Source organism: Phascolarctos cinereus, unplaced genomic scaffold (genome assembly GCF_003287225.1).
Source record: "Phascolarctos cinereus isolate Bilbo 61053 unplaced genomic scaffold, phaCin_HiC Scaffold_4;HRSCAF=312, whole genome shotgun sequence".
NCBI classification, from domain to species: Eukaryota; Metazoa; Chordata; class Mammalia; order Diprotodontia; family Phascolarctidae; genus Phascolarctos; species Phascolarctos cinereus.
Genome location: NW_027555847.1, coordinates 465584305 through 465597593, shown reverse-complemented (window position 1 = coordinate 465597593; position 13289 = coordinate 465584305).

Here is a 13289-nt window from a genome sequence, read left to right as displayed (position 1 = left end):
ATAGTGACAGGACCAGTATTAGAATTTCTAGGTCATAGGATCATAGTTCTAGAATTGAAACAGACCTTACAGGTCATCTAGCCCATCCTCTCATTTTACAGATGACGAAACGGAGGCCAGGTAACTTTAAATAACTTGCTTGTAGTCACAGGGACAAAACACATTAAAAATGAGATTTGAACCCAAGTCCCCTCCTTATGGAGTGAATTCTCTTTTCCCAGTACCTCACAAGCCTGCCTTGGCTCTCATTCCAATGCTCCTTCCGCACTGCCATGGTTCCCTCTCAAAGGTAGCTTTTTGGATAGGAAAATAAACTGCTTTGTCTCCAGCTCTAACATGAGGTACCCTGAACCCCAATTACGTGAATTCTAAACTCTCCTGTGACAAGAGTCACTCTAATGGCACCACAATGGATAGTGTATTCATAATCCCCAGAGCTGATATTGACTCCAAAGAAGCCCTCATCTTATTCCTAAGACAAACATTTTCTATGAGAACTATGAGGTGAGATACAGGTTTAGATTCCCCCACACTATGTAGACTTCCTTTTGGTTTGTTTTTAATTTGTTCCTGGGGAAAAAAAATCTCTAGGGAGGCCCTTAACACAAAAATAAATATATCCTGTGCTCTGCTTTGCACATCATTTATTACTGAAGACATTTGCATGAAAAAAGAATTTGGGTAACTTAGGAATTCATCTGTTCCTGCTGTTCCTTCACACTATGAGATCAGAATCATCCTACTTGTGACACTTTTAATCTTTTCCAAAGATGGCCACTGTTGATGTCCCCAACAGAGGATCGGCTTCAGGTGAGAATGGTCAGCAGGAGCAAATGGAACCTTCTGCAATAGACATCCTGTTTTCATGCAAATGCCCTAAGAATAGAGGAAAGAAAACACAGAAAACATCATTTGCTTTCTTAAAAGAAGTTTGCTCAAAGTTTTCCTTTTTTTTTTTCATTCATCACCAAATACTTCTTAAGCACCCAGGCTGTGTAAGGCTCTGAGTGAGGCACTATGGGAGATGTAGAAATAAAAAAGACACCAAGACATAGTCCCTGTCTTCAAGGAACTGCCAGTCTAGTAGGAGAGGTAAGGCATACATAAATAGCACGGGTACAAGGTGGAAAGTGCTAAGTGTTATGAGACGTTCTAAGTTCTATACAATTTAAGAGGAGAGAAAGATCCTTACCCTCTAGTGATTAAGAAAAGGTTGAAAACGTGGGTGGCATTTGAGCAGGGCCTAAAGGAATGAAAAGGATTTTCCCCCTTCTTTTATTTACTGATTTATTGATGTTTTTACACATATAATTCCATGAACTCTCTTTTGTAACAAGAACAACAAAGTTAAGCAAAAGCATTCTGCAAAACAATCATTATGACAGCATATGCAGCATTACACATATGTAGTCTCCGCCCCCCCCCCCCCCCCGCCAACACACACCTCTGTACCAGAAAGAAGGACGTATGTTTGATTATCTGTTCTCTGGAACCAAACTTGGTCATTGCAAATAATTTGAGGTTTTGCTTCCCTTTTGAGTAATTGTGCCTATTTTACTGGGACTACTTGTTTCACTGTGTATCGGATCATATAAGTCTTTCCATATTTCTCTGAATTCCCCATATTCTTCTGTTCTTACAGGACAATTGTATTCTGTTATGTTCATAAAACTTTATTTGTTCAGTCAGTTAATTAATGAATTCCCACTTGATTTCCACTGATATGAATATTATGGTACACATGAGACCCTTCTGTCTTTGCCCTCCTTGAAGGTAGATGGATGGGCAAGATTTTGAAAGACAAAGATGAAAGACTGAGGGCATTCTAGGTGAAGGAATGACCATGACCAAAATGGCATAGTTGGAAAGTAAATGGCATATCCAAGGAACAACAGGGAATGTAATTTGGCTTAATTATTGTTCATTGTTTGTCCTTCATTCTCGAAGAAGACTGTGACATCAGGAAAGTGATGTCGTGACTTGAAAGTAAATTGGATTTAAGTGAGGGAGGGCTGTGCAAAGTCACCAGCCTCACTCTTTCCTCCAGAGCCATCTGGGTTGACTGGCAAGATATAGATCAGGACAACTGGAGATGGCCCCAGTGCAGTAGGAGACCTTAGCCTGTTTAAGCTAAGGTCTTTCCCAGGTCTCAGTTTGACTGAAGCAACACTGAAGCTAGGTAAAAAATGAGATAAAGAATAGCCTCTTTTACCTAGTCAAACAAACAAACAAAAAACAAAATCAATCTGGGAGGTTTTCTGACTTAAACAGAAACAATTGCTATTTACACTCACTCTGAGCCAAAATAGCCCAAACAATGACAGAGAGAAATGGGCTGGGACATTGTTGGCCAATCAATAACAGCCAGAGTGATTAGGGTTTAAGGTGTGGTCCTTAAAAAAGAACGATCTGTGAGCCGTAGTAGCTGCCCCACTGGGGACCCAACTGGCCAATTCCAGTTGGGTAAGATAGCTCACTCCTTCCTTCCTTCCTTCCCCATTTTACAGATAGAGAAACTGAGGCAGGTAGAGGTTAAAGTGGTTTGCTCAGGATGATGCAATTAGTAAATAAGTGGCTGGGACAGGCCCTGATCTCAAGTTTTCCTGACTCCAAGTCCCTCATTCTATCCATGGTGCCACTTAGCTCTCTGAATAACAATGCCTATTTTTTTTAATGTGGACAAATGCAGGCTATATCTAGGTAGTGAAGCATATATATCACTGTGGAGCAAATCTCATGGTAACTTCTTAAGCATTACCTACCTGCCAAAGAAAAGGCGTTAACAGCCCAACCGAAGTGTTGTCCTCAGGATTGTATCTACTCAGACTCTATTTGTGAAAATCATGCAGGTGGATTAATTTTCTGCTCATTTTTTTTCAACAAGTATGTGTCAAATGCCTGCTATGTGCAAGACAGTAACTCAGTTCTGAGAGTGCAAAGACAAAAAAAAAATAGTTAATCCTTTTGCCCTCAGGGAATATTCTAGATAGTAGAAGGGGAGAGACAGGAAGTCAGCATCTGAGGCATAGGAAAAAATGAAAGCAAAGTTAATGGAGGAGGGAAAGAACAGTAAGTAGCAGAGTTTGGCTGAAGTATAAAGTATTGTATATGGAGGGAAATGGCTAAAGATGAAGCTATAATCAGAAAGTTTTGCCCCTGGGACAAGCATGATGAAATTCACCCACAAATCAACTTTCTATTTCATAGTGTAAAAACAGTACAAGTAATTAAGACAAATTCAATTGAGAAAGGGGAGAAACCCAGGAGAAATCCCAAGATACTAACCTCTCTGAGGGGGAGAAAAGTGGATACTACAAAGTCATTGCAAGAGTAAAAAGAGCAAGCTCAACATCTGATAGCTTTTTATTTTAACTAATTAATCTTACTAACCAGATGCTAAGATTGTTTCTAAGCTGCCAAAAGAATGCAAATGAATTAGAAATTTAAATACAATAAATTAAAGAATTGCCAACTTTTAAAATCATTACTTAACATTTTTGTACGGTATAAATTTTGGTGCTCTGGGCCAAAGCCCCAGTCACCCTGCCTTAGTTGTGGCTCTAGTTAGAAAGGTGGATTGGAATCAAATTACAGAACAGAATTTTTCAATTTCAATCAGTCAATAAGATTAAAGAAATCAAGCCACCAACAGAGCCGTGCCAATAGTACCAGCCCCATTAACTTGAATATGTTACTATAATGTAAGCTTAGGAGACTAGGTGATGTATTCCCATTAGACTGTGAGCTCCTTGATAGCAAGGGCTATTCAAAAAATAATACTAATAATAGCTAGCATTTATATAGCACCTATTATGTGCCAAATACTATGCTAAGAACTTTACAAATATTATTTCATTTGATCATCCCAAAAATGTTGAGAGATAAATGCTATTATTCTTATCCCCTTTTCACAGATGAGGAAAGTGAGACTGGCAAAGGTAGAATGATTTGCCCAGAGTCACACAGCAGTAAGTGTCTGAGGCCATATTTGAATTGAGGAAGACGTTCTTCCTGACTCGAGGTCACTATCCATGGTGCTACCTAGCTGCCTTGGCCTCTATTCATATTCTCAGCACTTAGCACAGTGCCTGGCACATATTAGGTATTTAATAAATGCTTGTTGAATGTCTGAGTGGTACATGTGAATAGATCTGTCTGTTTTATATCTGTGATACAAGCTGGATTAACTTTGTTTAACCCGTTATTTGTTGTCTTGTGAAACAACATTGCTCCTTAGGAAGGGAAAAAAATACCTCCTAATAGCCCAAGCAGGATAATTAAAAACACCTGGGGAACATTTAGTGCCTACTGTACATTATTTTTAAATTTTTATTATTTATTTACTTTTAAAATTCTTTTTTTAAGTTTTGAGTTCAAATTTCATTCCTTCCCCCTTGTCTCCCACCCATTAAGAATGATATCAAATACGAAATCATGCAAAACACATTCCATATTAGCCATGTTGCAAAACAAAAAGGCAAGAAAAAATTATACTTCAATTTGCACTTAGAGTTCATCAATTCTCTCTCTGGAGGTGGACAGCATTTTTCATCATGAATACTTCAGAATTGTCTTGAACTGTCTTGATTATATTGTGTTATATTGATCAGAGTAGCTAAGTCTTTCACAGTTAATCATCCATCCAATATTGCTCTTATTACGTACAATGTTCTCCTAGTTCTGCTTACCTCACTTTGCTTCAGTTCATATGTCTTCCTAGGGTTTTCTGAAACCATTCATCTCATCATTTTTTTACAGCACGATAGTATTCCATCACAATTATATACCATAACTTGTTCAGTCATTCTCCAATTGATGAGCATCCTCCAATTTCTAATTGTTTGCTACCATTAAAAGGGCTACTGTAAATATTTCTGGACAAATGGGTCCTTTTCCCTTTCCTTGATCTCTTTGTGATACAGACCTAGTAGTGGTATTGTGGGGTACTCACGGCTGTATAGTCCTTTGGGCATAGTTCCAAATAGTTCTCCAGATGTTGTACGTTACAGAAAGAGGAGAATTAGAGGAGAGTTTAGTTTGTTCCAGAGAGCAGGACAAAGGTTAGTAGATATACTTTTTGCTCTGAAAAACGAAAAACGTTCAGACCAAGAGGATTCAAAGAAGGAGGTGGAGACAAATTGGCTCCCAGAAAATAGCAAAGTAATGTTAATGTGATATTTACACACTGACTCTGTGACTGATTATCAGCTAAAAATAAGTTGAGACAGAAAGGGTCAATGTTCTCCAGATTGGAATAAACCTGGAGAAATAAGTGTTTTATGTTTATAAGTGATGCAGATACCCTTTTGTATTTAGAATCTTTCTTTTTCTCTTTTTCTGTTTACTGCTCTGGCATTTTGTTGCTTACTTATAAATTATCGAACATTAGAGGGGAGTCAAGAGAACACCTAGTCCAATCCCCAAATTTTCCAAGTGAGTAAACTGATGCCAGGAAATTTGAAGCAACCTTTTCAAAGACATACAACCAGTAAGAGTAGGTAATAGATTGAGGTTATCATGTCAAGGGAAGTTTTTTGAAGGATAGGGGAGATCTAAGCATATTTTTAGGCAAAGAAAGAGGAAAGAGTTAAAGGATAGCAAAAGATTTAAGATGAGAGAGAGGGTAAGGGAATGATGAAAGGGACAAACTCTCTAATGAAGTGGAAGGGAATAGGATTAAACACAGATGTAGAAGAGTTAGCCTTGGTAATAAAAAGGGCTGTCTCCTGAGATTGGGACTAAAAGGGAAAAGGTGGGCAAAAATGTAGAAAGTCTTTAGAACAATTAGTGTGGAGATCTAGGATAGAGTCAATCAGATTCAAATAAAAGGTTGCCATGCATCAATGAGGGCCCAGGTAAGAGTGAATATGTAGCAATCCCAGTCAGCATAATTTTATAACTTTCTTTGTTAACTGATTAGAAAAGTAAGTCCTTTTTGTCCTTACAACCTTCTACTTTCTATCTCATTTACTTATGCATATTTTATATCCTCCCTCCCCCAGCCCACAAATTATAGAGCCTTGAGCATTATGTTTCATCTTTGTATTCCCAGTGCTTATCATACAGTAGGCATTAAAATGTTTACTGATCTGTTCAATTGATGGTAGAAGAGTAGCATCATCTCTGTAAAGAAAAGAATGCATTCAAACATGGTGATGAATGTGAAACTAAAAAAGCAGCTGTCGATTTTATAGGATGTTTGTGTTGGAATTCTAACTGGTTCAGATAAAGGCCTATCAGGCCAAGAAATTGTTCCATGTGCTGTAGCTCAGTATACCCCTTTATATGTCTGAATGTATTGTTGTTGAGGCACGTTTGTGATCTGGTGAATATCTTCTTTTAAAAATCACTGCAGAAAAGCTATAGGAAGTGAATCATGCACATTCTTTGATTTATATAGCCATTATCTTCTATTCACAGTACCCCCATGCAACAGTATAATTGCTATCATTAAATGAAAAATTCTTTTCTTAAGGAAAAAATATTAATGTTTATTTATAACTTCCTTGGAGAATATTAGTGAATATTGTGGGATGGAAATATTACTACGTGAATACGATTTGGGGACATCTTGTGCAATAGCAAAGCAGTAATAATTATTCTGAGATACAAAATTGTTTTCTTGGTATTTACCCAGCCTGTTAATGACACCACATTCAGTTAAGCAGCCTACCTGTTGTTCTTCTCATCTTTCCATTGTTTGCCTTTTCTTTTCAGAGATAGCTAGAATAGAGCCCTGGGCTGGAAGTCAGGAAGACTTGAGTTCAAATCAGACACTTATTAGCCGTGTGACTCTAGGCAAGTCACTTAACCTCTGTTTGCCTCAGTTTCCTCAACTGTAAAATGGGGATAATAATATCAAATCCTCCCTCCCTCTCCCTATCCCCAGTGCCTAGCATATATTTGGCACTGAGATGTTTATTGAATTGTTCAATTGATAGTAGAAGAGGAGCATCATCTTTTTAAAGAAACGAATGCATAGAAATGTGGTGATTAATGTGAAACTAAAAAAGGCAGCTATTGTGAGGATCAAAGGAGATATTATTTGTAAAGCACCTGGCACAATAAGCCCTTGTTTCCTTACTTTTCCGTTTCAAAAAATTGGGCCAACTGATTATAGCTTATATAAGGAGAGGCCACTCCTACTCAGAAAAATTGGGGTGAGATCCTCTGTAGATTCAGTGCCTAAAACAGTGCTCTGAATCCAATGATAATTTTGATTATTATGATCATAATTAATAATATTAATTTAGAGGTGGTATTTTTTTTTTCATAAGATCTAGGCCTGGAAGAAGCCTTAGATAACTCTTTTATCCAACCCCTTACTACCTGGTTGTTTTGAAAACTGAGATGGAATGTATACAAAGTGCTTTGCAAACCTTTAATCACTTCGTAAATGTCTACTATTGCTCTTTCTGTATTGCTGTCTTATTGTATATTGTATTATTGTTATTTTGTTTTCATCTTTATCCATAGGGCTCAGATAGAAATGGGGATAGGACAAGTCATTAAATTGATATTATTTTATCATATTTAATGTTGTACTGACTGGGCAGAGGTGGACAAAATCACTGCTTCTTGTGGTTGAATAAAAGTATTAGGATGTCATTCTCTGTAGGTTCACTGAGAGCATCTTTGGTACAACCTCAGTAGCACCACCTCAGCCTGTGCCTTCATAATTTTGATCTCCTCTGCTAGGTGTTTATATTTAGAAAGCCTTTTGGTTCACCTAGCTTGGAACCAGTGAGTATTTGCATGGCAACATTTATGTAAAACAGTCTTGGGGTTTTATGGACCAATGCTGTGTTACCACCATTGTGGGTAACATTTTGGTCGATGATAATGTCCTGGTTCCATTGTAGTTTATTAGTTTAGCTGAAATCTCTGTGGCTGGTGATTCTTTGACTTCTCATCCCTGCCAAGGATCAGAGGAGCATAATAATAACCAGCTCTTGAATGTTACCCATGGTCACGTAGTAAGCATTGGAGTCAGGATTCAAACTCAGGTCTTCCTAGACTCTCAGCTAGAAAAGGCCTCAAAAGTTATCTAAGAAGTCCAACCCTCCCATTTTACATCTGAAGAAAATGAAGATCCTCCCCTCCTTCATCTTGCCCCTCTGTCCCAGCTATAGCTTGTACACGTTCAGTTGCTCATTAAGTAATCTTGTAATCAAGCTCTATTCCAGGCAAGTGGTTCTCTATCAGTATAGTCCTACTCAGTAATACTGTCCACAGAAACCTCCAGGGTTCTCAGTCGTATGGCCCTGGTCTCATCACAACAGTATCTTCACCTAAGCCACCTAATCTAAGGTTGCCTGCATGAAGGGAAAAAAGAAGACTTGGAATAGTTTATACAGAGGGAAATTCTACCAAATGTTTAAATATGAGTTTTCATGCTTTCCCAAGAGTGATATCATCCCAAAATTCAACAACAATAACAACTGTTTGCCTCAGTTTCCTTAGCTGTAAAATGGGGATAATAATATCACCTACCTTCCAGGGTTGTTGTGAGGATCAAATTGGATAATAATTGTAAAGCACTTAGCACAGTGCCTGGCACATAGTAAGTGTTGTATAAATGTTAGCTGTTGTTGTTTGATTTTCGTCTTGGAAGAGGATCAATGACATCACAGGGTGATGTCTTGCGGCTGAATTGGATTTAAGTGAGGCAGCGTTGTACAAAGTCATGAGCCTCACTGTCCCCTCCAGAGTCACCAAAGTCCAATGGCAAGACAAAAATCAAGACAAGTGGTAATGACCTAGCATGCAGTGGATGACCTTGGCGTCTATGATGCTTGACCAAGCTCTCGGCACTCCACAAGGCCTGCTTCAGCTTAGTGGCCATTGGAACAAATTGTTCTCATCTGCCCATCCTGCCAGTGAAGTCTTCACATGCTAACTCCCCCTACCTCACCAGCAGATTTGAGGCCTGTTGATAAGAGGAGATTCTGAACTCAGGGAAGAGCTAAGCAGAAAGAATGGAAACAGAAAAAGTAAGGCAGACAGAACAATAAGCACAGGGAAGCTAGCTGAGAGCCTCCAGTGGAAGGCTCCTGAGGCTGCTAGATTAAAATACCACTCACCTCAAAGAACAAGAATGAATGCTTCAAGGATACCCATTGTGAATACTCCCTTCACCAATACAGATCATAGCCCCTCGGGACTTAGCTGACAGTCTTTGAGAGGTGGCTAAAATATGCTTTGCTATGTGACCAAAGTGGTAGTGAGCTTCTCTGAAATTAGCTAGGCTACTCTTCCTCCACTTAAGAAACCTACAGTCCTTTAAGTAAGCCTGTATTAAAAGCCCCCCCAGGCTGAGTGAGAGTTAACAAAGCTTCACTTCACCTTAAAGAAGAAAGTTCACTTCCATCCCAGGACAAATCACTGGAGCAAGGCTTTCCAAGAGAAGTTACCTAAAATTATCAAAAGCAATAAAAAGCTGAACAAAACAACCCCCATAGTAATAAGCTCCCAGGAAGGATCAGGGATTACCTATTTGTTAATAATGACCACAGAATCGGCACTTAATAATTGTTTGTTGAATTGAATTAATAAAAAGCTTTTAGCAAAGAATTCTAGGCCAGTGATGGTTCATCCTTGTGAGGGAGGTAACACGAAGCAGCAGAAAGAGGGCTGGATTTTGAGTCAGAAACCTGGGTTCACATACTCGATGACATGCCTCACATTGACTGCTTTTCTCTCTTTGTGGTTAATGAAGCTGAGGCTCAGAGATCTTCATTAACATGCCCAGGGTCCCACAGTTAGCAAGTCTTCCCTGACTCATAAATGCAGCACTCTTATCCCCCACAACACTCTTCCTCTCAAACTTTCGGTCTTCTGACTCCTAGGCTGCTATTTCACTTCATTGCTAGAATGAAATCACCTGAAGCTTTGAAGTTTGGTAGTTACAACACTATACTTTCTTCCAAGTAGCCCTATCTGTATCTTTAAAAATATACTGAGATAGGGGGCAGTTAGTTGGCACAGTGGATAGAGCACCGGCCCTGGATTCAGGAGAACCTGAGTTCAAATCTGGCCTCAGACACATAACACTTACTAGCTGTGTGACCCTGGGCAAGTCACTTAACCCCCATTGCCCCCCCCAAATATATGCTGAGATAATTTATAAACCAAAAACATAATCAGCCCAAGGACTCTCATCTTCCCTATTGTTCTTGCCATCAGAAGGATTTACTATCAAGCAATAACTGGCATAGTAATTCCTTCATGCTTGACTTAATGAAAACTTCATCCTTTAAAAAGTGACTCATTTACACCCAAATAACAAATGTCTTGACAACCACAATGAGGGCCAAACAGACAAAGACGCGTTCTTTGTTGAAAGATTATGCGTGTATTTTCCTACTTATATGAATAAGAAGGGGAGTCATTTATCAACTTATTCCTGTTCTAGTCAAGCAGATCTATCACCTGAGGGAACCAAAAGGAAGAGATAATTTAACTGGAAGACAATCACATTTGACATTCTATAATCACACTTTACAAAGTTTCTAAATGGTTCCAATCAGAACCCTCCTTCCCCCAGCAGGAAGTGGAGAGAAGAGATGCTCTTCTTTGCTGCAGCATCTCAAAGTGATACATTTGGCCACCAAAGACCCAGGTTGACATTTGTAATGTATGTTTCAGGTTGCAAAGTAATTTATTTCTAAACTAGATGAAATAAAATCAATGACCTTTAGTTTAAATAGATCCATAAACATCTCCCAACAGGCCTGATAACAGCTAGAGGTTACAAGGTTTTCACTTTGTCCCTTCAAAGGGATATTTGTTCTAAGGATGGGTCTGAGGCCTTAAACCCAGCACAGGCTGATGGACCTTGGACTTGAACCATTCTGAGTACTTGGCAAGTAGAAATGTGAATTAAAATTCAAAATGTGCTCCATGGTAACATTAGAGCATAATTCATGCTGGTAGATAGTTACTTTACAATCCTGGAAAGTTTAGGAAGGCCAATAAAAATTTTTTAAAAAATTAAAATAAGACATGAATTGTAGACTTTCAGTTAGAAGGGACCATAGAGTTCATCTATCCCCATCTATCCCCAATGTATGAAGCTTATCTACAAAATCCTTGCCAAGTAATTACTCCCACTTGAAGACCTCCAGTGATAGGGAGCTCACTATCTCTCCCTAGAGATAGTTTCCATTTTGGAAACAATCTAATCGTTAGGAAGTTGTTTGTTTATTGATTTTTTTTAATATATATTGACTTGACATGTACCTTCCTGTAATCTCCACCTGATTCTACCTTCTACCAAATAGAACAAGACTAATTCCCTTTCCATATACAAACCCTTGAAATATTTGAAGACAGCTATCATGTCCTCACAAAATCTTCTTTAGGGGTTTAATAAATGTTTGTTGAGTTCTCCAAGCTAAACATCACCAGTTAATTCAACTAATCCTTATATGGCATGGCTTCTTGTGCTTTTATATCCTTTGAGCTCTCCTCTGGGCATGTTTAAGTTTATCAGTGTCCTTCCTAATATATGATGCCCAGAACTGAACACTATAGTTCAATGGGTTCTAGTTAAATATACTTCATCCATGGTCAAATAGATGTAACTAGGGCAGAACATTACACAATAATTATTACTTCCCTTTGTTATGGACATTATACTTTCTTTTTTTAAAAAATCTGTTTTTATTCCTGCTTTTTTGGTTTTTACATCATCAGTTTTCCCCAGTATCCTTCCTCCTTCTCCTCTCAGAAAGCCATCCCAATAACAAATACCTATTTTTTAAAAACAAAAAGAAAAAAGAGGGAGAAAAAAATCATATTGAAAACATCCAAAGCAATGTGTAACCCTTTTAGGCATTCCACTTTCATGAAGGCTGGATACTTCTTTTGATAACCAAGCTCACATTAACATTCCAGATGCCGTATCACCTACTGACTCATCATAAGCTTACAATCCACATGGATGACTTTCTAGCCAAATCTTCCCTGTCCTGATAGCTTGGGTCTTTGAGTTAATCAAACCCTACATACTGTATTCATTTGTTCCTGTAGGCTGTGTGCCTGATATGTTCCACTGATTGATCTTTTAACCAGTACCAAATCATTTTGATTATTACTGTTTTCATTATTTTTCAAAAACCACAAAAAACAGTTCTCAGTTCATATCTACCTTTTAATTCTTTTCCCTGAGACCATTAACTCATAATCTCTTTCTTGGTAATTTTCATAAATCCTGCTTCCTCCTTAGAAGTTCTACTCCCATTCTCTGTAGGGAAAACTCTGTACCAGTTATATAGCTCCAACTACTAAGAGATCTTTTTGTACCCTTCCTGCCCTGCCTCTCAATATTTTGACCCACATGCCCTTAGGTTAAATATTTTAAGTGGCATGCCTTCTGTCCCCTTAAAGTCTGATTGATTGAGTGTTCTTGGGTCTTTTCTTCTTGTGAAAACTTAATCTGTTAGAAAATAGATAAACGATACCTGGGCCTGCTCTCTGGAAGGTCCATTGCATCTGACACACATATTGATTGCCAGTGGAAGAAACACAAACATGGCACAATCTCACAGATCACTGAGACAGTTCCCTCATCCTTCATACCAGCTAAAATTAAAGTTGTGGCTTCCCATTTGTCTATTCCTACTGCTGACTGTCATGACAAACTGCTTAGCTGTAACACTCGTTCCATGCACCAGACCCTACGATGATATGAGATCAGGCATGCCAGTTTCTCTGACTTGGGTTTTTTTAACCAGATCATTATTTTATTGGTATAGGGAATTCCAGTGAAGAAAATTCCCCTGCCAATGAAGATCTACATTTGCTCTACAACTTATAGCCTTAGAAAGTTGTCCAGACACTGAAAGATTAAGTGACTTACACAGGGTCACTCAGCTAGCAAGTATCAGAGAAGAAGGGCTTGAACCTAGGTCTTCCTAATTAAGATGTCAGCTCTCCATTCACTCCTGCCTACTATCCCACCAGGAAGACTTGGGCATCCTCAGCCTATCTGAACACTTCCTATGAAAATTCATCCAGTGACAAATCATGCTTAATATAAATCGCCTGGTTGGTTAAACCTAGTTCTCACCTCATTTAGATATTGGTTACCTCAGACAGTTAGATGGCACAGGGGATGGAGCACTAGGTTTGGAGTCAGGAAGTTTGGTTTTTATTGTTCAGTCATTTCAGGATTCCTTGTGACCCTATTTTGGGGTTTTCTTTGCAAAGATACTGGAGTGATTTGTCATTTCCTTCTCCAGCTCATTTTACAGATGAGGAAACTGAGGCAAACAGAATTAAATGAC